Here is a 27,610-nt window from a genome sequence, read left to right on the forward strand (position 1 = left end):
GTTCAGGTTTAGATATGTCCATGAGTGTTTACAGAGTGTTCCCTGTTTGTAAAACCAACTTGAGTCATAGTTTAGTCTAAAATAATCAACTCTTTGGAAAAATTATTTTCTGGTTCTGGGTTGCCAGAAGCATCTTTCAGGAGAATTATTGACAAGGGTTTGTCATATTGGCAGATATGGGTTTGTCACATGATACATACTAATTTATTAAAAGAGTAAGAGAATGAGGCTGGGCATGCTGACTCACACCTGTAATCCCAGCACTTTGGGAGGCCGAGGCGGGCAGATCACGTGAGGTCGGAAGTTCGAGACCAGCCTGACAAACATGGAGAAACGCTGTCTCTACTAAAAATACAAAATTAGCCAGGCATGGGGGGTGCATGCCTGTAATCCCAGCTACTTGGGAGCCTGAGGCAGCAGAATCGCTTGAACTCGGGAGGTGGAGGTTGCGGTGAGCCAAGATCGTGCCGTTGCACTCCAACCTGGGCAACGAGAGCGCAACTCCATCTCAAAAAAAAAAAAAAAAAATGAATGAATGAACAATCTTATGCTTTTTCTAGTTATTAACACTTTTAAGTCCATAGACATGATTATAACCTCATATTGCATATTGAGATGATTATAACCTCATATTGCATATAGAGAATTATAACCTCATATTGCATATTGAGAATTATAACCTTCAACTAAATGTTGGGGCACTAGTAGCAAAATAATTTATTTATTTGAGATTGAGTCTCACTGTGTCACCCAGGTTGGAGTGCAGTGGCGTGATCTCAGCTCACTGCAACCTGTGCCTCCTGGGTTCAAGCTATTCTCCTGCCTCAGCCTCCCAAGTAGCTGGGACTACAGGTGCCCACCACCACGCCCAGTTAATTTTTGTATTTTTTGGTAAAGACGGGGTTTCACCATGTTGGTGAGGCTGGCCTCGAACTCCTGATCTCAAGTGATCCACCTGCCTCAACCTACTAAAGTGCTGGGATTACAAGAGTGAGGCACAGTGCCTGGCCGCAAAATTTTTTTTTTTTAAATATTCAAAAATAGCCATGGCTTGCAGTTGCTATAAAGCTATAGGTAACTCCTTCACTGGGCGCAACAGAAGAAATAGGAAAGAGAGAAAGTGCTGCTCCAGAGGTTCAAAGGTGAAGATAGAGCAGTGTAGTGGTGGGGATTTATGTTTCCTAATCTCCCTTGTCAGCCCAGCATGTCTTCAGTATAAATACACACGTGGCAGTGGCCTATGCACTCATTCACACTTCAGGGAAGCCCGTGGTTTCCTTTTCTCCTCCATTTTAGCAGTGGGCAGCCTGCAACCTTTTGATCAAGCTGACTTTGTATGTTACATGACTGAACTCAGCTATGCCAGACATCCTTAAGGAAGTTGACATTTGTGTACTTTGAAAGAAAAAAAAAGAAAAGTGAATCCCAACTGCTTCCTCCTGCCCTTTTGATTAAAAGAACGGTAAGTCAGCAGGAGAGGTGCTGCTTTTAACAAGCAGGGGTGTGCAGCAACTGATTGGTATCTTTCTTTGAAAAAAAGTAGAAAAGATTGATGTTAAACAACACTAATCAGAGTTGATTACAGGGACTGAATGAATTCATTGATGGGAAAGAACCATGCTTCCAGAGACAACAAAAGAGATTAGATAATTGTCAGGGGAAGAGTATTTAGAATAGTGCTGCACATCTCTGACAACCAGGAATCAGTTCCCCTAGCTCTTTAACCATTCCTTAAAGTAGGCATATATGTGCAATAAGTGCAGTTCTCTGCTGGGAACGTTGTTCTCACCAAGCTCTTCATGGCTGGCTCTTTCTGTTCATTCAGATCTCCACCTTCCCTTATCACCTTATCTAAAGTAGTGCTTCCATCACAATTTGGATGGGCCTGAAAACTTATTTTTTGGCATTCCCAACCATCACTCTATCCTCTGTCTGGAACCACCTGCAGTTCATGAATGGATCATATTCTGTCTTGCTCTGTACCTTTTTTTTTTTTTTTTCTGTTACCTATACCTAGAATCCCTTTCTATCCTCTCAAATCTTTGCCTTGTTAACTTCTTCCATCCTTTAAGTTTCAGCTAAGGCACCCACTCCTCAAAACTTGTTATGGAGCCTCCTCATTAAAAGTCAGAGTCCCACGCCTCTGTTCTCTCACAGCTATTTATGCTTAACTCAATTACAGCAGGTTATTCACCCTGTGTTATAATTAGTTGGATATTTCCTTTCTCCCCACTAGATTGAAATATTTGGGGGCAAAAATTATGTCTTTTGTCTCTGCATTTCTAATGTTAGCAAAATACACAGAACATACTTGGTGTTTAATTAATACAAATGAATGATTGAATGAATACTCCCTACCTACCTACCTCCATGTTTTAAAATTGTTGCCTAAAATAAGAACAGAACCCAGAGGAAGAAGTTCTTACAGAAAATGGGTAACTCACTGATTATCTTTTTACCAAAAAGTCATGGGACAAAGGAAATAGGAAATTTAGGAGCTTTCACTTCACCCCTGCTCTTGTCTGTGGCTTCTAGATTGTTCTAGATAGCATTCTCAATACAAATATGAGAAAGCAGCTTATTGAATTGAAGCTATAATTTCTGACTAGTGGATAAATGTGTTATTTTACAAAAAAATTATACTATTACATTTATTATTAATTATAATGCACTGTCTTTATAGGCTTCTCCTTTAGGAACTTTTAAGTACTCAACATACATCATCTGCCTAATGATGTATTCTGCCTCCTGTTAAGAATTTTATGCATACTGAATACATCGCCTAAGTATTATAGAAGATTGATAAATATTATATAATTAATAAATAGATTTTATTTATTTTTAAAAACAATTTTACACATTAGAATTCCTCAAGAAATGTGTTTGTTCTTATTACATAGCAACAAGCAAACATCCAGGTCTTCTCCACTCAACACATGGAAATTATCCTAGGCTTTTAAAGAGATTCATCCCAACTAGTTCACAGCTGCAACGCTGTAATGTCATTTTACATTTTACTGGTAACTCAATTGAGCTTAGAAAGGAATAACTATTTAATAACATCTTAACAATGCTACAAAGTCAAAGGGAAGAACCTGAATCATTTTATGCCCGAAAGATGCCATTTGGACCAAACCGCCAAGTTTTTTTTACCACATTTACCCAAATACTGGCTGCACCGGTAGCTAAAAGTTGGGAGAAATTTATGGAGCTCAGGAACCATTTTTATCATTGCTATGCCGTTCTCATTTTTACTTTAATATGAAATTATCTTTTATTTAGTTTTTAAATATATATTTGTTCAAATATATTTTATATATATTTGTTCAAATATATATTTGTTCAAATATATTTTATATATATTTGTTCAAATATATATTTGTTCAAATATATTTTATATATATTTGTTCAAATATATATTTGTTCAAATATATTTTAAATATATTTGAAGAGGCAGGCTATGTATTTCCAGGGTTCAAAAATCAAAACTATGTAAAAACGTCTTCATTTCTTCTCCCCATCCACCTTTTTCTCTTTCTGTTCCCATTAATAACCACTTTTATTCATTATTTTTTTGTGTAACTTTCCAGTGGTCTTTTTATGCAAAAAAAGCGAATATATATTCCCTCCTTCCACCTTCTTACACAAAAGTTAAACCACTTTATACACTGTCCTCAATCCTGTATTCTCCAGTATTTCTTAGAGGTCTTTTGCCATTGATACATAGGGAACTGCCTTAATCTATTTTATAGTTTTGCAGTATTCCATTATATAAATGCATCATGGTTTATTCAGTCCCGATTGATAAACAATTTTTTTCATTTCAAACAATATTACAGTGAACAACCTTATATACAAATCATTTCATAGATGTGCAAGTTTATCTGCAGGATAAATTCTCAGAAATAAAATTATTGATCAAAGGGCTATATGCATCTTGAATTTTGAAAAGTTTTGCCAAATTGATCTCAACAGGAGTTGGATCAATTAGCAGCCCCATTGGCATATATAAAAGTACCTTTTTACCCAAGCCTCAACTATAAAATAGTGCTTGGTTAAGCTTTTGGATTTTTGCCAATTGTATTGGTAAAAGATGGTATCTCAGTATAGTTTTAGTTTGCATTTTCAAAATTATAAGTGATGTCAACCATCTTTTTTAATATGTTTAATGGCATTAGCGTTTATTTTTCTATAAGGTGTCTGTTCATCTCCTTAGCCTTTTCTTTCTATTGGGTCGTTAGTCTTTTTCTTATGTATTTGTTGCTATTTATACATTAAGATGATAATCCTTTTATCTATGTGAGCTGCATAAATTTTTCCCACTTTTTAAAATTACTTTTCTTATGGATTTTTTGGCCATACTGAAGTTTGTTTTTAAATATAATCAGATTTACTAATCTTTTCTATGTAGCTTCTAGAAAATGAGTTATAGGTAAAAAGTACTTTCTTATGCTAAGATTATAAAGAAATTTACCAATATTTTCTTTTAGTACTTTTATAATTTCATTTTTTATATTGAAAGATGTGATTCATTGAATGAGAATTTAATCCAGAAGATATTTTAAGGATAAAAGAGTATCTGAGGAAAAAGAACCATACTGTTCTCAGAACTTGATAAGCTGTGGTGGACCTACTGTAATTTGCATAGTACACTAAATCTTACCTCTCTCTGCCGGTAGAATACAATACAATTACAATGAAAATGAACAATCTGGATTTTAAAAATAAGAACAACCATGTTCACCCCTTTAAGTTATTCACCTTTCCTCTTTCTGTGTTGCTCTTTATTTATTTGTTTGCTTATTTCTGTGAGAAGGCCATGTGCTAGCAGAAAGAGCATAAGTTAATAACATTATTTATTGGTACAAATTCTAGGACTCTATTCAATTCAGCACTTAAATCTCACTGGTAGTAAAATACAAACTAACATTAAATAGTGCTTAGAATATAGATGGCCCTTACAGTCAGAAGCTCCGAATTCATCTGCTGTACTCTAGAGTATCTCTCTCTCTGCCATGATTTCCCTTTGTATAAAATGGAGAGAATGAGATTGTTACTTCAGTAACAGGAAGAAAAAAATAGATACTTTTAATTTAAAAGTGCTTTGAGTTTTATAGAAAATTCGTCCATGACATAATTAGTTGATGATATTTTCAAATTATATAGCATGTGTGTTTTTGGGGGAAGTTTTATACAAAAGCCTTTTTTCCCCCATATACCAGTTAATATGTGCTTACCTTCCTCTATATTTTGTCTTCAGTTTCAAAAGCAGTCTTTCAATAGGTATCTGTTCTGGGTGCTGGAGATACAGCAGTGAGCAAAACAGGCACATTCAAATAATCCTTGTTTTCAAAGACCTAACATTTGGAGAGGAGAGGCAGAAAGTAAACAAATATATACATAAAAACAAAGCATATCAGAAGTCAGGCAGAAAGTAAACAAATATATACATAAAAACAAAGCATATCAGAAGTCAGTAAGTCCAATAGAGAACAATAAAGAGGGAGCATAACAGAAGGTGCTGGGAAAGCACCTTCTATCAAAGAATCCTAAACAGTTAGGAGTGAGCCTTAAAAGAGTATAAGGAGATCTCAGAGTTCCACGTATACTATATTGACTTTCTGTATCATAGGGAGAACCTGAACTAGACATATGTGAGAACCAATCACTTATCAACATGTTGGCTTTATTCAAAATCAAATGACAGCTTATGTCAAACTTTTCTACAGACATCTCATATGTGCTTGGGATACTCACCTCTCTCATCTCAGCCAGCCTGAGTGTCAGCCTTTAGGTAACTCTATAGAACTTGTTATTGAGAATGAAGGGCCAATGCTAGTGTGGTTAGGAGCTGGTGAGATTCTTGTTCAAATCATGTGAGATGATTAACTTCAATAGATGCAGCATGATAATCTCAGCTGGAGGAGGACTCATTAAATATGAGGACCTTTTCTCTACCACTGATCTAACGTATCCCCTGTGGAGCCTAAAGACCAGAGGTTTGGTGGATTATAATACTCATTACTGAAATTATGAAAGCTAGAGAGTTGTTGACTGTGCTTTCTTCAAACCTAGATTATTGACAGAGTAATATTCCTTGGTTGGCACTCGAACTCTCCTGTGATCTAACCCTAATTTACCTTCCCAGTTTTATTTTTACTACTCTCTTTCACAAACCAAATGATCTGCTTTTCCCAACGTGTGATGACCTTTTTGTTCATGCAGTTTATTCTGCTAGAAATGATTTCTCCTTGCTCTCTGTACTTTGAAATCCCAAGTATCCTTCAATACCTAGTTTAAAACATCCTCAATATGGAATCTTCTTCCTTAGCCGTTTCTTTAGGCCATAACTCATCTCTGTTTTATCTAGCTATTTATCCATTATCTGTCTATATATTTAGCTATCTATTAATCATCTATCATCTATTTATTTGCCCTTTTCTGAGATACTTAATATTTATTGTATAATGAATACATGAATAAATTAGATTTCTTATCTTTAGAAATTCAAGAAAGATATAAGCTGAGAAATAGAGGACAGATATGGGAATATGGGCAAACAGTAAAATAGAGATAGTTTTGAGTAGATTCTATTGTCTGCTTACAGCAAAATATTAAATATAATGTAAATGCACCTTGTTTGAATTGTTTCTAGAACTAGAGAGTTTTGTCTTAAGGCTTCCCAGGCTGCTGCCATGTGTGAGATAATCTGGAAGAAGGTCTCTTTTTAGAATTTATGAAGAATACATCTGAGCTGATGTGTTCAAGCTACATCATAAAGGTGTAGACTGTGCTGACCTCTCTCACTTGATACCTGTTGGCATTGCTGAGGTTGGCTCTTACTTCCTATCTGAGCTCTAAAGATAAGAAAGCTAATACAGTTAATAAGGCTTTTGTGCCCCTCATTAGTTGAATCTGGTATTTTCAAACATAACTGTTTTTCTTGAGGTCTGCGCAGCAGATGGCTTATTTTAAAAATTCCATTCTTTCTGAATATTTTCCATAAGTAAAAAGATGTCCCTAGAGAAAAAAAAAAAAACTAAGGCATTAATTTAAGAATAAGTCCCATTACCTCAAGAAAAGACAAGCAACAAAATGCAGCAGGTTGTTAGTATGAAGTGAATTGTGTAAATATATAGCTTGGCCTCAGTTAGTAACATGATATACTTATATCTGATGAGACTGGAGGGAGAAAATAGCACTTTAAGCCCAGAGTCGGGTTTAGTTATGAGTTGAAGGTGAAGTTTGTACTATTTAAAGTTTCATTTTATTTATAGGCCTCACTAGTGAGTGTAGGGTTTCCAAGAAAGTAGAATACATATTTTCTAACTCAGAGCCTTTCAATGTAATGAATATGATGAAGTTAATGCAAGTATTATTAATAATATGATGGAAACCTGTAACCAAACATCCAGAGTAAATAGAGCACAATGAATTTACCTAATTGAGAATCTCACATTAAAGGAATTTCTAACTATTATATGTCATAATGTGAGGGATAGGGCCTTCAAGTGAAGTATTGTCATTGCAAATAAATTCCACTAGACTTTCTAACCAGATAAAAGAAAAAGAAAGCAATCATCTCTGGAAACTGCTGTAGTACACTCAGGAATTTTCAGACCAAGGAGCCTGAGGAGAGAGAGGTAAGAGGATCTAGAATGTGTTACCTACTCACAGACTGCTCCCAGTAAATCTCCTGTAGACCCAGCCTCCACCTGAACCCCTGCCTTACATCAGGTCTTCATCTCAATCTGTTGGGAATCCTTCTCTGAGATTTTATAATGTAATTGCTCTTTGATTTAATAACAGAAGTTAAGCCTATACCTTTTCATAATCACCTTACCCAGAACATATCCATTATGCAAAGGAAGGAAACTTGTAGAGCAATAATGTTTTATTTTAGTTGTACTAGATGCTTTCACTTGTATTATATCAACTGTTCCTCAAGATAAACCTCTGTGATGGGTGCTGTCCATTTTAGAGGTGAGGAAAATGCAGTCTTAGATAAATTTTACACCATTTTATTTGGAATCTTATGTGCTCTCTCTCTTTCTCTTCCCACTCCCCTTCACCCCCCATAGTATTAGAAAAATAATAAAGCTCTGGACATGGTTTGGACTTCTTAGTACAGTCATGTAACCCTAATCTAGATAATAATCTTAAGGAAGACTTTGAATGAGTCTGATGTAGATTTCTTCATCTACTTCTTAGTAGATTTGTGACATTGGGCAAGTTTTTCAACATTTCTATGCCTGGGTTTTCTCATCTATAAAATGAGAATAACAGCAACAATAATAATAATAGAGGCATTTTGGAATTAAATGCAAATAATGTAAGTAAACTGCCCAACCTATAGAAAGCAACCAATAAGAGATAGCTATAAAAATTATTATTGTCATTATTATCTTCTTTTCAATAACAGCAACAACAAAGGTAGGAAAATAATTTGCCAAAAGGCAAATAAGACACTTAAAAGATGAACAGTTATACCAAGGTATTTTGCATGAAAGAGAGGGTTCATACCCTTCAGAAAATGATCCTCAGCAAAGAAAATATTAAACGGTATTATAATTAATAGGTCAATTGCTTAAAATATCACACCAAGTATATCACCTTTCTGTGTTTTTCCTTCAACTTTATTAGCCTTTGAAGAAATTCTAAGGCAGAGCTCCTTACAGGGAAGCATCTCTGTGCATTCAAAAGAGAAGAACATTTCTGAGTCCTCCAGAAACTATTTCAGTATGTATACTATAATAATTGTGGAACATGAGGCCACTGTTGCCTTCAACTGCATGGCTTCCATCATGAAATGCCATATACTATTAGGAAATAGCACAGAGATCATGATTCAGGGGGCAATAGCAGATGAATAAAGAACCTGTATAATTTAGGGAAGTGTCACATATAGCCCATGCTATTTCAACAACGTCCTGGCAACTAAAAACAGTGTGGTGGTGAAGGTGTCTAAGAAGGTATATAGCAGAACAAATGACACATAAAGCTGTTTTGGGTCCCCCCCATTAAGGGAATGTAAAGGATCTTTCTTACTTACAATGTACAAAGCAGAAGAGACTTTGCAAACTGGACACAACCCAGCAAAAATTCGACAGTGGTTAATGTTGGGTCAGAGAATTACAAGGCTTTTTGTTGATATACTTCATGCTTTTTTAGTGCTTTCAAGTTTCTTGTAACTAACATGAATTATCATTACATAATTATTTTGAAGATGCTTCCGTTTTGAAATATCATATATTAAATTTTCCAATATAGAGAAAAATCAAGAGAAAAAAATTCCTCATATTCTTGCCACTCAGATATCCCTATTGGCATTATATTTTAAACATATGTTTGAAGAATTCAAACAGAATAGAAAAATATATAATTAGAAGTAAAATTCTCCATCTTATTTTGCCCGAATACATCAAAAGTATCTTACATATACGTCCAGAAGAAAATGTTGGTGTATATGGCTATCTATCATAAATATGAGTATATATGTATACTAATTTTCTTTATACAAAAGGGATTGAGCATATATAATGTCATATCCTGTCATGTAGCACATTTAAGTCTGTTTTTTTTAGCAACTTTATAGTATTCTCTGTAGGGTGTATAACACAGTTTGTGTTAACCAATCACTGAATATTTGGTGAACATTATTACTTATATAATGAAGGAAATTTTAATAATCTTTATTAAGTGTCTTCTACACCTATGTCTAAAGTAAGCCAAAACCTCTCTGCTTATTATATGGTTACAGGGAAAAATCATTATATTTATGTGTATGTATGTGAAAGTTAGAGAAGATTTCCTTGAACCTTAATTTTACAATATAAAAATTTTACAGTCTAAAATGACAGAATGGCCACAGGCAAAGTGGATAATGTCTCTTTGTGATCCTGGCTGAATTGTGGCCTCACATGGAAGTTGGCTTACTTCTTGAGAGTTTTAATGCAGTCACTGATTACAGTGTCTGAGATTTTACTGCAATTTCCATTTGAGTTAAAACTGATTTTGTCTTCAAAATAAAAGCCTTTAAAGACAGGGAAAATAATTATTTTTCCCGTGGCAGGAAATCTAAATCCTTTCATTTTATCTCCTAACATAAAAAAGAAAAGTACTAAGAAATTACTGAAAAGTTGATGCAAAAACAAAAACTCTATTGAATATTTGAGCTATGGAACTTTATTCTCCAAGTATATACCTGCTAATGTCCATGTATCCAAAACAGAGAGAGCCAGATGTAGAAAAATAACTTACACCAAGGCTTTTTGTGATGCTAGCAAAAAGTCAGCTAGGGCTTTGTGAAACCATGTTGCTGCAGGTTAAAAACCAAAACAAAAAACTTACCCATGTGCTTTTGAATTGGAAGAAGAATTTTGTTTTTGGGCCTTGGCATGATCGCTTTATGTAAAACGTGGAGATTGCACAACTCTAATATAGAACAGTAAATGCACAAACAAGCCATATTCTGACCTTGAAAGTGTGACGGCTTTCAATGGCACAGTGTATCAAGGTCAAGAGAAGCTGCCCTCAGCAGATGGAAAACTTTCAAAGTAAAAAAGCTTCCTTTACATTTAAAATATATTGAGTTACACATGATTTCTAAGGAATACTTGGTCGTTCTAGTTATAACCATGGCTCACTTTTGTTATCATGTGTCAAGTAACTGACTCGTATATTTTCCTGGCAGATGTTTTCTGTGGAAAGGCAGGAAAAGAGAGGTGAAGGAAGAAGGCATCCCTCAATATCGTGCAATAAACCCACTAGGGGTCACCACTTTCAGTAGGACTGTGGAGAAGAAAATGTCAGAGGACACATTTGTGTCTTGGCAAAAAATAGATTTCATGACACCTTGACTTTTCACCTTTTATGCATATGGAGAATTGCTTAGGAGGCTCCAATGCTTATCTGTGCCTGTGGGCCTTTGTATATTTTTTTTATTTTGAATTTGCTTTAGGATTGAGTTGGGCAGTATTTATATTTGAACTGTGTTTTGCTCAGAAATAGTTTGTTGAAGTTATTCTATAACATGTATCTCCCTTAACTTTTAACATACCATGCAATGAAATGATTAAAAGTGTTTGAGTGCTTTGGTAATGCAATGCATTCAGAAGGCTTGATCTCACATCCTGTGTAAGGAGTTATGATTGAGCTTTAGAGATGAGATGCCACATGCTTTCATGTCAGTGTTATGGAAGTGATTTTCTTCTTTCTTGTTTCTTTCCTGCCTCTCATTCTGTGTTCTTTCTCTCCTCTTGCTCTTCCTTTCTCTCTCTCAGTTTCATGAAAATTCATTTATCTGTGACATTTAAAGACTCTGTCTGAGAGGTGTCTGGAGCTGTGGCCGGCTGTGTACATCAATAGTTTCTTACAATCTGGCACTCTGTCAATATTTGGGGACCTCGATAACTGCACTTAAATGCAGAGCCTGCCAGCCATCATGCCCTTAGTGTCTCAGTAATGTCTCTGAATGAATGGATATTAGCATGTCAAATCTTTTCACAACTGGCAACACTTGGTAGACAATATATAGGCATCTTGGATTTGCCTTCTACACCTTTCTGTTTGCCTCATTTATATGATGTCATGTTTCCCATTACATATAAAACTAGGAATCTTCAGAAAACAGTATTATAAAAATTGAAGTAAATGACATCATTGTGCATTCTAAGTTTGGTGGGTTTTATAGTATACATGGTGATGGCATATAGGCAGTACTTTTTAAGATTATATTCTAGGTAGTTTTCATTTGTTTGATTTTGTTTGTATTTTTGCTTAGGTTATGATATTTGGGCCAAAATTGTTGTTGCTGTTTTATAGTAGAAATATATATGGCTCTAAGGCCATTGAGACCTTCTAGGTGAAGTCTCCATAGCTTCTGTGTGAGCCTAGTGCTAGAGAAATTTGGCTACATAAAGAAGAAATATTACTGTGTTGGAGAGATAAGGTTGTTCTCTGAAACAAAAACTATTTACATTTTCAAACGTTTCTCAGTTGTCCTCCCTACTTTATCAGTTAAATGTCCCATTTATAAATTGAATAATTGAAGCATTATTATGTCAACTTTCCCATGAACTGCCCTAGATGATAGCATATTGGACTTTCAAGGTCTACAAGGGAGACCAGTATTACAGCAGCATGTTTGTTAGTGAACTGCTGTGAGCTCTTAACCCATGTGTAACCTTGACCATATCTTGTGACAAGAATACGTCAGGAATCTGAACTCTAAAGAAAGGAATGGGAAAGATGAGAGCTTACCAAATACCAGTCTTATCTTAGAGATCTGTGTCCAACCTAGGATAAGCATGCAAGACTTTGCCCAGTTTTTAGTCATGCTCAGATCAAGTAACCCAGGTTTCCAGATATCCAAGGGAATACCCTGGAACTCTTAATGCTCCTTGGAGGAATCATTAAATGTCCTCTTCCTTGGACTCATTGAACCAGCAGTAACTCCTAAGTTGGATGGATCTCAATCTTGATTTCAATTCAGGTCTCTAACATTTGAGTACTTGCTTTTCATGTAGGTGCTCAGGATCTGCTATATACCATAGATTTTAAGGTGACTTGTTGAGACTGAGAAAAGAAATGTCTAACGAACAGTATTAATGCAGTCTTAATACAACTCAGGACCTATACGACTTTTAGTTTCTCATCAGAAAGGGAAATGTACATGTTATTCCCTCATAATTTTGAGCCTTTTGTAGGGATAACAGTGCATTTGACCAGCTATAAGTGGGCCTCCCGATATTATGTCATATTTATAGAAGTTATTTTTTAAGTCCAATCAGTCATTGCCTTTGGTAAAAGGAAGTTCCCTTTGGAGTGTTGTACTAAACTAGGCAGCATGGATGGACAAATGAATTTCCCAAGAGCTTCAACTACCAGAAATCATCTAATAATATAAGGGCTGACCCCAAAGTTTTTTAAATGAAAAAAGAAGCATGAAGGTTGAAAGAATAAGAAAAAGGAAAATATTATATAAGTATAAACAGATTTATGACATGGCCTGCATCAAGAGATTTGGTATTGTTTTCCTAATTCTTATACATTAGACTAACATGCACAGCTTCTGATGAAGAAACATAAATGCTCTCCTGCCCCAATCTATAGTTAGATCTGTTTCTGTGGTCCCAGAATGAAGGCAAATAAAACATAACATACACAGCGTTAACCATAATTTTTTATACCGCTAAAACTTTACCTCAAGATATGACAGAGAACATTTTTGGTATTTTCCATGGATGGCTTAGAAACATGCCTTTATTACTGTCAATAAGACTTACCTGCTAGACTAAGACCTTACCCTCTTTTTGCTGTGGATTCAGAATTTTATGAGTATACATTATCTGTTCTTTATTATATACTGTTCGTTTTATGCTAGACACTAATCCTTTCTGGAGCAGAGGAAGAAACAGGAATGAGATGAGAACACAGAATTAGCCTGCAGAATATATTTTAATAATATATTGGGAGGCCGAGGCGGGTGGATCACAAGGTCAGGAGATCGAGACCATCTTGGCCAACATAGTGAAACCCCGTCGCTACTAAAATACAAAAAATTAGCCGGGTGTAGTGACACATGCCTGTAAACCCAGCTACTTGGGAGGCTGAGGCAGGGGAATCGCTTGAACCCGGGCAGCGGAGGTTGCAGTGAGCTGAGATCACACCACTGCACTCCAGCCTGGTAACAGAGCAAGACTCTGTCTCAAAAAAAAAAAAGAAAAAAATGAGAAATTGTGTTTGCTTGTAGATCACTATAGACACACTTTGGAACTACATTTTAATTTATGGGTTGCAATTTAACCATCTCTTTTCAATTAATACTAAAATGTTTTTTGTTGTATTCCTCTTCTTTAGAAATCCTAGCAACTTCCTCAGCTCTTTCTTCTTTAGTATATACTTTGTCTACTGATTACATAGTAAAGTGAGAGAAATGAGAACAGTGGGACATATGTGTTGATGGAATATGCCTGATTCTACCTCAGCAAGGAAGGCACATGTATTGACTTTAGCCTTGACTACTCCTGCTAAAAATGAAGTAGCTGTTTGACTGGCTGGCTGGAAATCAACAGAACACTTGAAGGAGTTGTTTAAAAGGTCTACCTTAACACAATGTAAAATCTACTATATTACGGAGATGAGTTTTGTTGATATTGCTGTGATGCCTAATGACACCACTCAACAGATACTCACACCCTTACTCCAAAAGACACTAGAGGTAAACAGACTATCTATGACTAGTTATATGTTTTTAGTCACAGAGACACCTTTATTCCAAAATCTCCTAGGCCAGGCGCAGTAGCTCACGCCTGTAATCCCAGCACTTTGGGAGGCCAAGGTGGGTGGATCACCGGAGGTCGAGAGATCAAGACCAGCCTGACCAACATGGACAAACCCTGTCTCTACCAAAAATACAAAATTAGCCATGCGTGGTGGTGCACCCCTGTAATCCCAGCTATTCGGGAGGCTGAGGCAGGAGAATCGCTTAAACCCGGGAGGCAGAGATTGCTGCGAGCCGAGATCACACCATTGCACTCCAGCCTGGGCAACAAGAGCGAAACTCCATCTCAAAACAAAAAAACAAAAAAAAAAAAACAAAAGAAAAGAAAATCTCTCCCTCTCCCCTATTTTTGGGCCAATAAATTGTCATTCTTCTTTTTAGTTTATAAATTTATAGTGATTTCCACCCCTGCCTTACTGAAAAATCTACTTGCCAACTTTCATCTCAAAACGACCCCAAGTAAGAGGTGTTACCACTGATAAAAGAATGCTTTTTAATACCTCAAAATATCTACTTTTTTAGAAGATGTTGATGCTGAATTTTCAATTCACACATCCCAGGGGACATTGCCATTGTTCCTTTTGGAAAAATAAGCCTTTGAGATAGCTGTACATGTCTCCATAATGAAAATCTTCTTTTCCTCAATAATTATAAAGCATACACTTTTCAGTTTTTGCTTATGTCATAGTGGGCTGGAAGCTACCTATTTAACCAGTAGTCATGGACCCAGCAACCATTTATATGCCCAGAAGTAATGAATGTTGATTTATGTATGTGAATCTGTTCAAATTATATACTAAGAGTAGAATAGATTATGAATGTATAAGAACAGATAAGGCAGGTAGAAAATGTATAATATAGATTTTTATAGAATAAAATATTATAAAAACAAAACACTGGGCAAAAATGGAGAAAAGGGGACAAAACAATAGATTAGAATAAGTAATCTCTTTAGTGGAAGGTTCTCTATAAACTTAATAGATAAGCCGCTTATTCAAAACATTGTTATGTTTATATTCAATGAAATTTAAAAGTAAGTTAGTATAAAAATTCAGACTTTTGCACAAATGGTGCTCTATGGCTGATCACCCAGGAAGGTTGCTATTATACTTGAGTTCAGCTTACTAGTTTGTGGTTGGTGATACTTTCACATTTACCTTCATTGTCTCTTTTCTGCCAAAAGGAAACTCACTATTTGGGAAAATGCACTTAAATACAACCATTTTTAATAATTCTATCCTGCAAGTTATAGACATGGAACTCTAACTTTTATTCCATGAAATATCCTAGGAGAGACCTAGTGAAATTGATTTGCCCATCGTTTGATGATACCAGGACACAATGCCTTGGTAATATATTATCTTCTTTCTTAGCCCGATGTAAGTTTTGCTGAACTAAGGCAAAGCTAGTATTATGATATAACTCCACGTAACCAGCAGAGCCTTTAATTCTGTCTGAAATGACCAAAAAATAAAAAATTCTAACCTATTTATTTTGTGGCCAGCACTTCAGAATTCTCAGGAAATGATTAGTAGGAGATGAGATTCAGTATTGAGAGATATAGAAGTGACATGCTATTGAGGTCAGTCCTGGATTCTGGCTTGATAATCTAGACTAGATACATGTTTTCCAATATTGGCAAATTCAGTGTATTCTAAATTATTGTTAAAGGCATTTCAAAACCTCAAAATGAAATTAATTTTCATTTAAAATTATATTTTAAGGAATAGGCAGGGAAGAGTGATGCAAAAATCACATTAACAACAGGATACCAGAACTTCTAAATGGTTGCAAATCATTATTTTAGATGTTGAGGACAAGAAATGCATGCTTTCAAAGTGCAATGCTTTTATGTACAGTGTCCAAATAACAACAATTTGAGAGATAAGTATAACTAACCACTTCAGAGGGAGGACTGAAATGAACACTCAGTAAAACCGGGAATAAACAAAATGTTGTTAAATAAAAGTTATTGTTAGTTTTCTTCAGGAGAGAAAGCAGACCTCAAAAGTGGCATTTCATCCACTACTTCTTCATCACTTGTATAGAGAATTCCATATAGCTGTATTAATTCACCTGTACTAATAGCTGGTGAGCTAGCACCAAACACCTGAGCATGCTTACCCATGTTTCTTCTTTTGTGTGGGATTGTCTTCTTTTTCCCACATATTTAAGACTCGGAAATAATAGACATGTAACTTTGTTTCTTTTGAATCTTATGAGTCTTATATTTTTAATTATCCATGATGGTTTGGTAAATGTCATTGATGGACTGAAAATAAAGAATGACTTCCTCTGTGGGAGAAATAGCATCTAGAAGTAGATCACAGAAAGTTAATCAAGAGTATGAAATGTCAAACTGAAATTTTAAAATAGCTATAATAGTGGAATGTATGAGAAGCATGCCAAATATAGATATTTCTCTTATTTCTTATGAGCATAGATTAGATACTTAATCATGCTTGTTCTGATTTCAGATAAAACCAAATACAAACATCTTAGAGAGACAGAATTATCAAACCCCTCCAAACAAATTTGATATTTTGGGAAAAAATTCTCAAGGAAGAGTCAAAAACATTGACTTTTTTTTATCTGGGAAAAAGGAATGTTAGGGTAGAGCCCTAATAGTAGCTGTTAAGCAAGTAATGAGAAGTGGGAAACAAGGCTTTCTCTCTTTTCTTCACTGAGGTCTGATAATGACAAAATATGCTGCAACAGAAAATCTTAAGGTTTGATAATGAGATAGGTTCTTAATAGTGAGTGCTAAACACTGAAAGGGAAGTTGTGAGATTATCCTCTATGAAGCTCTTTAACCAGTATAGAGTCATATCTTTCTGGAATGGTCTGCATATGTCAGCGAGAAGGGAAGAAATGACTTCTCCAAGTGGTTCACATTTTCTAGGCACTTTCTCCTTACCTTTCTTTTTCTTAAAACCACTGTTACTCAGAAGCAAAAAAAACTGCCAAAAGTTACCAGGACTTCCAAATGTGCTTGACCAGGGTGAAAGCAATAGAAATGCCACCAACATTTTAATGGAGATTAAAGGATCACTCTTAAGTTACCATCATTTCCTATAATAACTGATTTACTACAAACTTGAAATTGTGGGTACAGCTGCTGAAATTTTTATTTATTTATTTTTACTTTTTGAGACGGAGTCTCAGTCTGTCACCCAGGCTGCAGGCTGGAGTGCAGTGGCACCATCTCGGCTTCACTGCAACCTCTGCCTCCCAAGTTCAAGCGATTCACGTACCTCAGCCTCCTGCTGGGATAACAGGTGCCCACCATCATGCCCGGCTAATTTTTGTATTTTTAGTAGACACGGGGTTTCACCATGTTGGCCGTTCTTGGTCTCAAACTCCTGACCTCAGGTGATCCGCCCGCCTCGGCCTCCCAAAATGCTGGGATTACGAGCGTGAGCCATCGCACACGGCCTGAAACAATTTATAATACTTGTGAAGAAAGGGATTAGAGTTTATTGTTCAGTGCTTTGTTAAAAAAATATGCAGTAGACTTTTAGTGGAAAACTTATCACATTTCACTTTCTGTTTGTTGCTGTCAATATTAAAAGCAAACCCATTACCAATATACTCAAATCATTTCCTTCCTATGGCATTAAGTGAAATATTTTTGATTCATCTCCAAAAATATGAAGTTAACATGGGTTGGTGGTATTTGCTATGAAATAAGGGGAGAGGTCCACAGAAGGTAATTATGGAAAAATACACCATCGATTCAAACACAGACACATGCATATATGCATATGCATGTGCGTCAGTACATATTTACCCCCAGGTCTTTATACTTACAAGCACTTTTCTAGGAACTGAAGCTATATAGGTAAAAATATGTTTCTGTTGCTAAAGAGTGTTCACAGGTTGGTGGGAAAAATAGACATGAAAATTTTTATGCAAAAAGATGAGTATTGAAGTAAAAGTATATGCAAGGTGTTATGTAACTTTGCCGGGGACAGTTCTGGTTTAAGCCTGTAGTCTTGGTATAATTATTTATAAGGCCCTTTCACCATCAAAAATGTCCCTGTTTGGACAATAAATTAAATGGTCAATCTATCAATAGCCATATCAATCAAAGATGCCTGAGGTTGTCCAAGAAGATTTTCCACAGAATAGGACAGAAAATCAAAGAGATTAAGAATGCTTTGCCACAAGTACTACCTGCATCCAAATGGAAATGAGAAATGGGTGTGACTGGCTTTTATTTCTCCCTGGCTTGTCAGAGGCATAGAGTGGGAATTTAAATCATGTTGGGTGAGGAGAAAGAGACAAGGCAGGACAATCTAAACCCAGTTGTTGGTATGTGATACACACAAGGGTTGTCATTAAATGAGTCATTAAACTAATAATATTCTGAAGCTCTGAACTGAAATTTAGGGTGAGAAAGAACTAGATGCACTAGGGGGAATTTTAGAAAGATAGATTATGATATGGTTTGGCTGTGCCCTCACCCAAATCTCATCTTGAATTGTAGTTCCCATAATCTTCATGTGTCGTGGGAGGGACCTGGTGAGAAGTAATTGAATCATGGAAGCAGTTACCCCCATGATTTTCTTGTGATAGTGAGTTCTCATGAGATCTGATGGTTTTATAAGGGGCTTTTCCCCCTTTGCTCAGCACTCATTCTCTCTCCTGTTGCCCAGTGAAGAGGTACCTTCCGCCATGATTGTAAGTTTCCTGAGGCTTCCCCAGCCATGTGAAACTGAGTCATATAAACTTCTTTTCTTTATAAATTACCCAGTCTTGGATATTTCTTCATAGCAGCATGAGAACAGACTAATACAGATTAAGATTCAGCGTAAGGAAGAACAGAACAGAATAGACAGAAGTATCCTACAGTGGAGAGTTCTGTGCCCTGGTAGTATGCAGCAGAGACTGAATGATCACTGTGAGCACCAGATTAAGACCCAGACCATAGGTTATTTAATGTTCTTTACCATATTTTTGCCCTGGGATCTTAGGATTCTTCAGGCATGGGGATTTTTCAGTAGCTATTAAGAATTCTGTGTTTGGGAGACCCCAAGAAGTTAAAAAAAAATGTGGAAATACTATAAGAAAAAATTTTACATAAGCTAAAACCACTCTTGTGACCCACTCTGAACATACACTAAAAAGAGACCAGGGAATATAATGCAGATCTCATTGAGTTTATTCTTTGCCGCACATTAAGGAAAGCAGCCATTCCACACATAATGTTCAGGAGACATTCCTCACTCAGGTTTCCACTGGTTGGACACATATTCATTTTAAGATTGAGTAACTGCAAATGCTTGCTTACCAGCTTGATTTGCATAGCTCTGAGTTACATACGAATGGGACTCATGGCAAAGCTATCATTAAAGAGAAACAAAGCAGAAGACCGAACAAAGGATACATTCTATGCAAAGTTTGAAGTTGAGACTGTTTCAGTGATCCTTGTCATGGTAAGAAAGCTGTCCGCCCCTTCCCCCACCTAAAAAAGAATAGCAGACAAGTGACAAAAGAAGGCCCCCTGGAAGTAATATGGGAGCAAAGAGTAGGATAAACTAAAGGCTATACACATGAAGAGAGAGAAAGGAATTGTCGTGGACACAAGGAGATGCCACCAAACACCCTCCGTTCATAGCACAGAGATATGTGATTAGGTTAGAATCACTTACCTCTTCCCCAGTGCATTAAAGTAGGAATAGGTCAGGCCTGGAGAAAGGAATGACATCTTGATGAAACAGCTTTCTCAGAGGCCTAACAAGGATGGCAACACAGATAGAGCTAGAATCTTCTCACTGGCCCTGTTGTATCAGATTAATGAATTCCTACATTTCCAGACTGAAATGTTTTCCAGTAAGCAAGAGAGAAAAGGCTTCTGAAGACAGTAGAAATGACTTTCATTCTTTTGTGGTTAAGAGTATATGGGCTTTGGAATATGGGAAAACTAGTTTCAAATCTCTGCAGCTTACATATTTATGGTGTCAAGTACTTAAATCCCTACATTTTAGTTCTCACATCTGAAAAAATATTGAGCACGCATATGCCATAGAATTGTTGTAATGATTAAATTACACATGTAAATTGTATAATACACATAGTGTCTGGCACGGGATCATTCACAATGAAATTTTTATTCAATGAGTACAACTATTGCTTTCTGTAACATTCTCTAGTAGCCCTTTCTAAGCTCTGCTTCACTTTACATCATTACTTTTGTCTATTCCTTGACATTCCACCTGTTCCGACTTTGACTTCTTTCCCCAGATAGTGTACATCTATGTGTGCTTCAAAGCCTCATTCTGTTATGTTCTTTAAGAGTTATACCTAGAGTTGAGCCAGGCACAGTGGCTCATGCCTGTAATCCCAGCACTTTGGGAGGCCGAGGTGGGCAGATCGCCTGTGGTCAGGAGTTCAAGACCAGCCTGGCCAACATGGTGAAACCCCATCTCTACTAAAAATACGAAAATTAGCCAGGTGTGGTGGTGGGCGCCTGTGGTCCCAGCTACTCAGGAGGCCGAGGCAGGAGAATCGCTTGAACCCAGGAGATGGAGGTTGCCGTGAGCCAAGATCACACCATTGCACTCCAGCCTGGGCGACAAGAGTGAGACTTTGTATCAAAAAAAAAAAGGAGGGGGGGAGTTATACCTAGAGTTATGTATAAATTCAGTACCAACAATGGGCAAAAATGTAAAATTGTAGAAAGAATAAATGATGTTTAGAGAGTGTCATTCTTGTTCTTGAGTTCTGAAGGCACTCTTCATCTTTTGTAATATTGACCCTGAGACCATTTATGTCAGATGGAAAAGGAACATGTGCTGTGATTTTCTACCTTCCTCCCAGGAGGTTGAAATGACTTGAAGAAACTCAGCGACTTCAGGTGAAGAATCTAATGAGAGAATCTTGAATTCTTGATCTCAAATCTGCCAGGGTCTCCATTCACTATTAAAAAGTCAGTCTAGTGAGGATGGCCCTAGTTATTAATTTGATATTATATTACTTTATTTTACCACAGTTAAAATGTTCTCTGGATTAGTATTGACCCTATAGTTACCCACAAGGTATAGAGAGAAGTCAGTGTAAATTCTCTTCTCAACAGCTAAAGTGGTCCTTGTCACCAAAACAATCATATGCTAGATCACATGTCAGTGTGACATTGCCAGGCCTTAGCTTCTCAAGATCTACTTATTACAAGTGAGTTTATGTCCCTTGAAGCATATGGCCTTGATATATGATCCCAGAGCAAAAGGGCAAGGTATTTCAAGCTGGCCATAATTTTATTGACTCTCACAGGCTTGCTTTGTAGTCATTCCAATAAACTAGATGGGAAATTTTTGATGCTCCAAGCTATCCAGTCTTCAGGACTTCATTTCATGATTCAGAATCCAACTAAACAACTCAAGAGTGCTTTTGTATGACACTGACCACAGGAACAAATAATTGCTTAGTAATTCTCTTTGAGGTAGAAAATACTAAACATGGAGGAACCATTTCCCCTTAATGGGAGCCAGAAATCCTCTAAGTGCTTGAAATGGCATTCACAAGTCTGAATGGTAAACAGATAAAAACAGGAGCGCACCAGTTGCACAAATGACTTGCTTGTCACAAACTTGTCATTGCAGTAATCTAACATTTCTTTCACAGAGCCCGATGGAAAGTATGGAACAAACAGGCCCTGCTGACGTTTTGGCTCTGCTAAGCCTTCCTCCAAGCTAAAGCATCTGCAGCATCTTCCTGTTCTAGACCCTTTATCTGCTGAAGTTAGCTGATACTGTACATGTCAGAGAAATGTTTGACTATTGCATTAACAAGTTGATGACAAGCAAGTTATTCCTGCAACTGAAATACTGCTGCTTTTAGCAGACTGCCATTTTGACCTTCATTTTATTATGCAGAAGAACCCTAACAGAGCAGAGCACTGGGGAGAAACCAGCGTGGTTGCCCCAGGCCTATACAAAGACCACCTGCCTATGGCTTAGGTGTAGTGGTACAGGGGTCATACCAGGCAGGTCCATCAGAAGTATGGATGGGATTCCTTGTAAAACATAAATGTCATGAATACATTAGACTGTTTCAAAGATTGTTCTTGCAGGGGTAAAATGAACTGCACAGAAATAGATTTCTTCCTGCATCCTCTGAACCCCACACACATGTGCACATACGGCTGTGTATGCTTTATAGAATGATACGAGATGGGAAACTTAAATGAAAATTGTATATACCAGCTCTACACATAGTTTTTGTCAGTTGTTGGAGTTCCTGTCATCAATAGCTTCCCTTAACCTCCTCCTCACTCAGCATAATATCTGGAGTTATCTAAACCTAATCAGACCCATGCTCTTGTCCCTTCAAAAGCACTGTATCTCCATTAGCCTCCTCCCAGAAACTTTAGGCAGCCCTCTCTAGGACATCACCAGTTTATTTCCAACCTCAGCTGCCAGCAGGGAGTACTCCTACACTGTGTAACTTTAGCCTCTCTCCATTCTGTGTGAGGAAACTTCCTCCCCTCAGGGACCCACCCTTGGGGTTCCTCAAGTGTGTAGTCCAGAGGGTCCCAGCCTTTAATAGGAGGCTTACCTGTAATAGAAGCCTTGCCTATTGCCCCCTACAGTGTTTTGCCTTTGTTGATGCCATAGGTATATCAGCACTTGGAACAATAGAGAGTTTGCCCTAAGACTTTGGCCTTTTCATAAAACTGAGCTGCTCTTATTCACCGAGCTGTCAGCTGCCTTGTATTCCTTCTAGATGCTTCAGGTCTGTTAAGGGTACACTGATAGTGTTTTGTCTGATTTAAATATTGACATGAAAAACTTGCATTCTCGTGCTTATTTTGTGGCTGGTGCCCCAGGTACTTTCATTTTCAAAAATTTTGTGTAATAATGATAATCATTGTCCATCCATGAGAACCAGATTTCTTGCCAAAGTGGTGATGAGGCTTAACTTTCTTTTAGACTTGGCAAATTGAACACATTACTGTCTCCAGGGTGAAATGTTTTACTCCCATCTCAAATATCTCTTGCTGTAATCTATACCTTAGCTTTGTGGAACAATTACCTCAGAGGACAGGTGGGAAGGGTGTGAGAAGAGAGCCTTGTTTTTTTTTTTACAGAGTTAGGGATATTGTCCCTGGAAAAAGAGGTGAAGATAGTTTGAGGCAGCATTTAAAGTTTCTGCAAAAGGAAATACGTGAATGAACAATTTGAATTGTAAATAGAATTTCATCAGCTTTTTCTTTCTAAAGTTCCTAATAGGATTTCCATAATGATTTTGTGTTTTCCTTCTTAATAGAACTTAAATGGCAAATAAATGATACGCTATTTTTGATTTAGAAAAAAATAAAAATCTTTTTTGTGGGATCTCTCTTTTTAAATACACATTAGGGGATAGATAATGGCAGACAAAAAAAAGTCTTTCTTCCTATTCAGAGGGATAGCTATCAGTGTGTGTATGTGTTTTTAATATTTATTTATTTGCTTATTTGATCATTTATTTGTCTATTTATTGTAAGGAAATTAACAAAGGAAAGAAGAAAAACACCTCATGATAATTTAATCTCATTAGATTCGTAGAATTTTAGGGCTAGAAAGGAGTTTGATGATCAAGCTATGACTTCATATCACACTTACTTTAGAAATGTGAATGTATGTGAATGTTGAGACCCAAAGATGTTTAATCAGATGAACCAAGATGCGCAATAGGATTGTGGCAGAGCTAGGCCTAAAACTTTCATTTCAGGCAATACTCCCTCAGAGATTACATTACAGTTTTTAAAGCTTTCTTTTAAACAAAGACAGTCTCATTTTAATAATTTGCACTGATGTGCTTAAATCTAATAGGACATTTGCTATTGTAGTAACTGAGACCCCACATTGGTTACACCAACTAAGGAATATACATTCCAACAGTTTGAAGACATTTCTTTCTAAGCCGTTTCTTATCTGCATAGGGTAAGGAACCTTAGTTAGTTCAATTAATTTTTATCTTTTGTAAGATTTCAAAGAAACACTTGCACCATTCCTATTCAACTAAAAGCATGTTTTTTAAATGAATCTGTTTCTTTAATAAGCATTCACTTAAGTAGATCATACTGTAACGTTCTTGGCGATAAAAAATCTTTTATCAGATTAAAAGAAATCTTATTTTTATTCCCACTTTTAGCCATGTTTGAGTTGGTCATTGTAATTGTTGGTTTCAACAAAACACTTAAGTCAAAAATTAGTGTTTGTGTTTATTTTTGTTTAACACAAGAGAAAAAAGTCCATTGATCTTTTTGCAGTTATGATACATAAATACTGTATTTTTCACTTATGCAAAACTTAATTTTTGAGGGTTTCCTTTTTGTTTCATTTCTCTGTTTCGCATTTTTCAAACATCTGTACCATGATTAGTGGCTAGAGTAGCAGTGGCTGGCACTTTTCTTCCACATTGTGAGAGAAAGAAAAGTGACTGGAATAAAACCTTACCTTTCATATGGTTGACTTGAAATGCAGCATTGAAAAGGTATCATCTCTTTCTTTTCTGAAACCAGAGGTGAAACCCACCAGCCAATAGCAGTACTGATACCAAATCACCTGTTGATTCTGTTAATTCATGTAAGTAAAAGTCTTTGACAATGCATGCCTCACTTCATCAAATGAAAAACTAAATAGATGATCTTTGTGCATTGTCTCTATCAACAATATATCCCTCTGGTCACTTAAGGAAGCCTGAGATTCTATAGTTAGTCAAGAAATGAATGTTTGCTTTTGATTCAACAAAATAATCACTTTGTAGGCATGTTTGGCTGTGAAGTGTTTATTAATATTGGGCTCCATTATCAGAGATAGTGAAGAGAAGATGACACTAGTGCTTTCCTTTATCTTGATTAATTCTAGTTAGGAAAATCTATGGTGTTTGCCTTATATATTTTCTAATGTAAAATATTTAAAACACAGGCTGGGCATGGTGGCTCACGCCTATAATCCTGGCACTTTAGGAGGCCAAGGTGGGCGGATCACTTGAGGTTAGAAGTTCGAGACCAGCCTAGCCAACATGGCGAAACCCTGTCTCTACTAAAAATACAAAAATTAGCGAGGCATGGTGGCACATGCCTATAAGCTACTCGGGAGGCTGAGGCAGGAGAATCGCTTGTACCCAGGAGGCGGAGGTTGTAGTGGGCCGAGATGGTAGCACTGCACTCCAGCCTGGTGGACAGAGTGAGACTCTGTCTTAAAAAAAAAAAAAAAAAAAAAAAAGTTAGACACATGAAAGTATAAAGGATAATATGAAATACAAGAATCTAGAACCCAGGTTAAACGAAGTTTAATAATTTGGAACATTCGTTTCTGAACCTATTTTTTATTATTTTATTATAGGTTACATACAGTGAACTAGACAAATTAAGTGTACACCTTGATGAGTATACGTGTGACAACACCCAACCCAAGGTACAGAATATTTATAATACCTAAGAAGAGTCCTTTGTATGTGCCCCTTGAAGGTGAAATTTTCCAAAGTTTTAACAAAAAGTAAAAAACAAGCAAGACCACTGTAACCTCTATCATCATGAATTAGTTTTACATAAGCCATATATTTTGGTTTATATGAAATGTATTCTTCTGTATGTATTACTAAAATTTATTTATCAATTCTCTCATTGTTGGACATTATTTTCAATGTTTCCAAATCACAAACAAGACCACAGTTAACATTTTTATAGACGTATATACATAGAAGTAGAATTGCTAAACTTTAAGAAATATGCATTTTGAACTTTACTAGGTATTGTAAAATCTCTATCCAATGTATTTGTACCAATTTATATTCTCAGTAACAATCTATGAAAGCTTCTCCACATGCTTCACAACATTTGTGATGGTCAGACTTTTTAAAATTTTTGTCAGTCTGATCAGAATTAAATAATATCTCATTAACTTTTTTTTTTTAGTTGTAAGCCGTTGAGATTTTCTCTTCTGTGTTGCCTAATTTGTATCTTTTGTCCATCTTTCTATTGGGTTATTTGTTGTGCTGTTGTTATTTTGGAAGAGTTTTGTTTTGGTTGGCTTGATTTGGTTTTTGGTGTTAGTTGTTGCTGTTGTTGTAATATTCTGGATTTTCATATTTTGGGCCATAGAGATTACAAATATTTTTTCCCAATTTGTAGGTGCCCTTTTAACTGTGGCTTTAGTAGTATTTGTTTTTATAAAGCTTTTAATATTAACTCAGTTAGGCTTATTGATATTTTCCTTTATAATTTGTGCTTTTATGTCATTTAAGAAATCCTTTCACATGCCAAGGTCATTTACCTTTCTGTATTTTCTTCTAACAGTTTTAAAGGTTTCCCATTTACATTTAGATCTCTAATCCTTCTGGAATTATTTTTGGTTATGGTACCTTACATGCACCCTATTTTATTCTTTTTCCATATGGATAACCCAATTATCCCAGTATTATTTAAACAATTATTCATTCTTTGTTAACTAATTTGTAATGCCATCTTTTGCCTATATTAAATCTTTTTATATGATCTTTATTTGATCCGATGGACTGTTTTTCTATCCTTGTACTAACACCATAACCCTTAATTACCATAGCTTTATAATATTCTTTTTACTTGGTAAGATAAGTCTCTCTACCTTGTTCCTTTTTAAGATTCTTTTAGCTCCCTTGGTCTTTTGCTATTCAATATGAGTTTTAGGGCTAGTTGGTCAAGTTTGGCAAAAGTCTTGCTGAATTTTATTTGTAATTACATTAACATTAGGAAATAATCTGGGGAGAATTGACATTTTTATAATGTGTCTTGCTGCCCAGTGACATACTATATCCCTCTATTTGTGATCATCTTCATATCCTTTAATAATGTTTTAAAATTTCCATCATAAATTTCTTGAACCTATTTTGTAAAATTTTTCCTCATATAACTTAGATTCTTACACTATTATATTCATATCTGTTTTCCATTTCATTGTTTATTGGTTATTATTGGTATATATTCAGCAGCTTTGCTGAGCTCTCTTACTACTTTGAGTAACTAAACTGGTAAATTCTCTTAAGTTTTCTACAGCAGCATGTATGTCAGCAGTAAATAATGACAGTCATTCTCTTAAATTCTAATTCTTAAATGTTCGATTTTTTCCTGTCATATTGCATTACTAAACCTCTGTATAGTGTGAATAGGATAGTCATATTAAGAATATCTATTCTGTTTCTTATTTTAATAGAAATGTTTTAGAAACATAACATTTGCTTGGGATTTTGAGAAATCGAAATTATTGTATTAAGGAAGTTCTTAATATATTCCTAAACTATTTATAGTTTGCTAAGTGTTTTTAACAGAAATACTAGTTAAATTTTATCCAATGCATTTTC

At 35.9% G+C, this 27,610-nt stretch overlaps 1 protein-coding gene across 10 annotated transcripts in view; it reads left to right on the forward strand.

Annotated features, from left to right (window-relative positions):
- ZBTB20 (zinc finger and BTB domain containing 20) overlaps positions 1-27,610 on the forward strand; it is a 787,576-nt gene that overhangs the window by 494,189 nt on the left and 265,777 nt on the right. For 3 of the 10 annotated variants that reach the window (XM_058437477.1, XM_058437481.1, XM_058437482.1), the window contains one exon: positions 25,618-25,689. The exons of the other annotated variants lie outside the window; for them this stretch is intronic. The gene's annotated coding sequence lies outside the window, so the exon portion shown is untranslated. The remainder of the gene's footprint in view (positions 1-25,617; positions 25,690-27,610) is intronic. 10 annotated transcript variants of the gene reach the window in all.

This window comes from Hylobates moloch, unplaced genomic scaffold, assembly GCF_009828535.3.
Source record: "Hylobates moloch isolate HMO894 unplaced genomic scaffold, HMol_V3 SCAFFOLD_4, whole genome shotgun sequence".
Classification (NCBI taxonomy): domain Eukaryota; kingdom Metazoa; phylum Chordata; class Mammalia; order Primates; family Hylobatidae; genus Hylobates; species Hylobates moloch.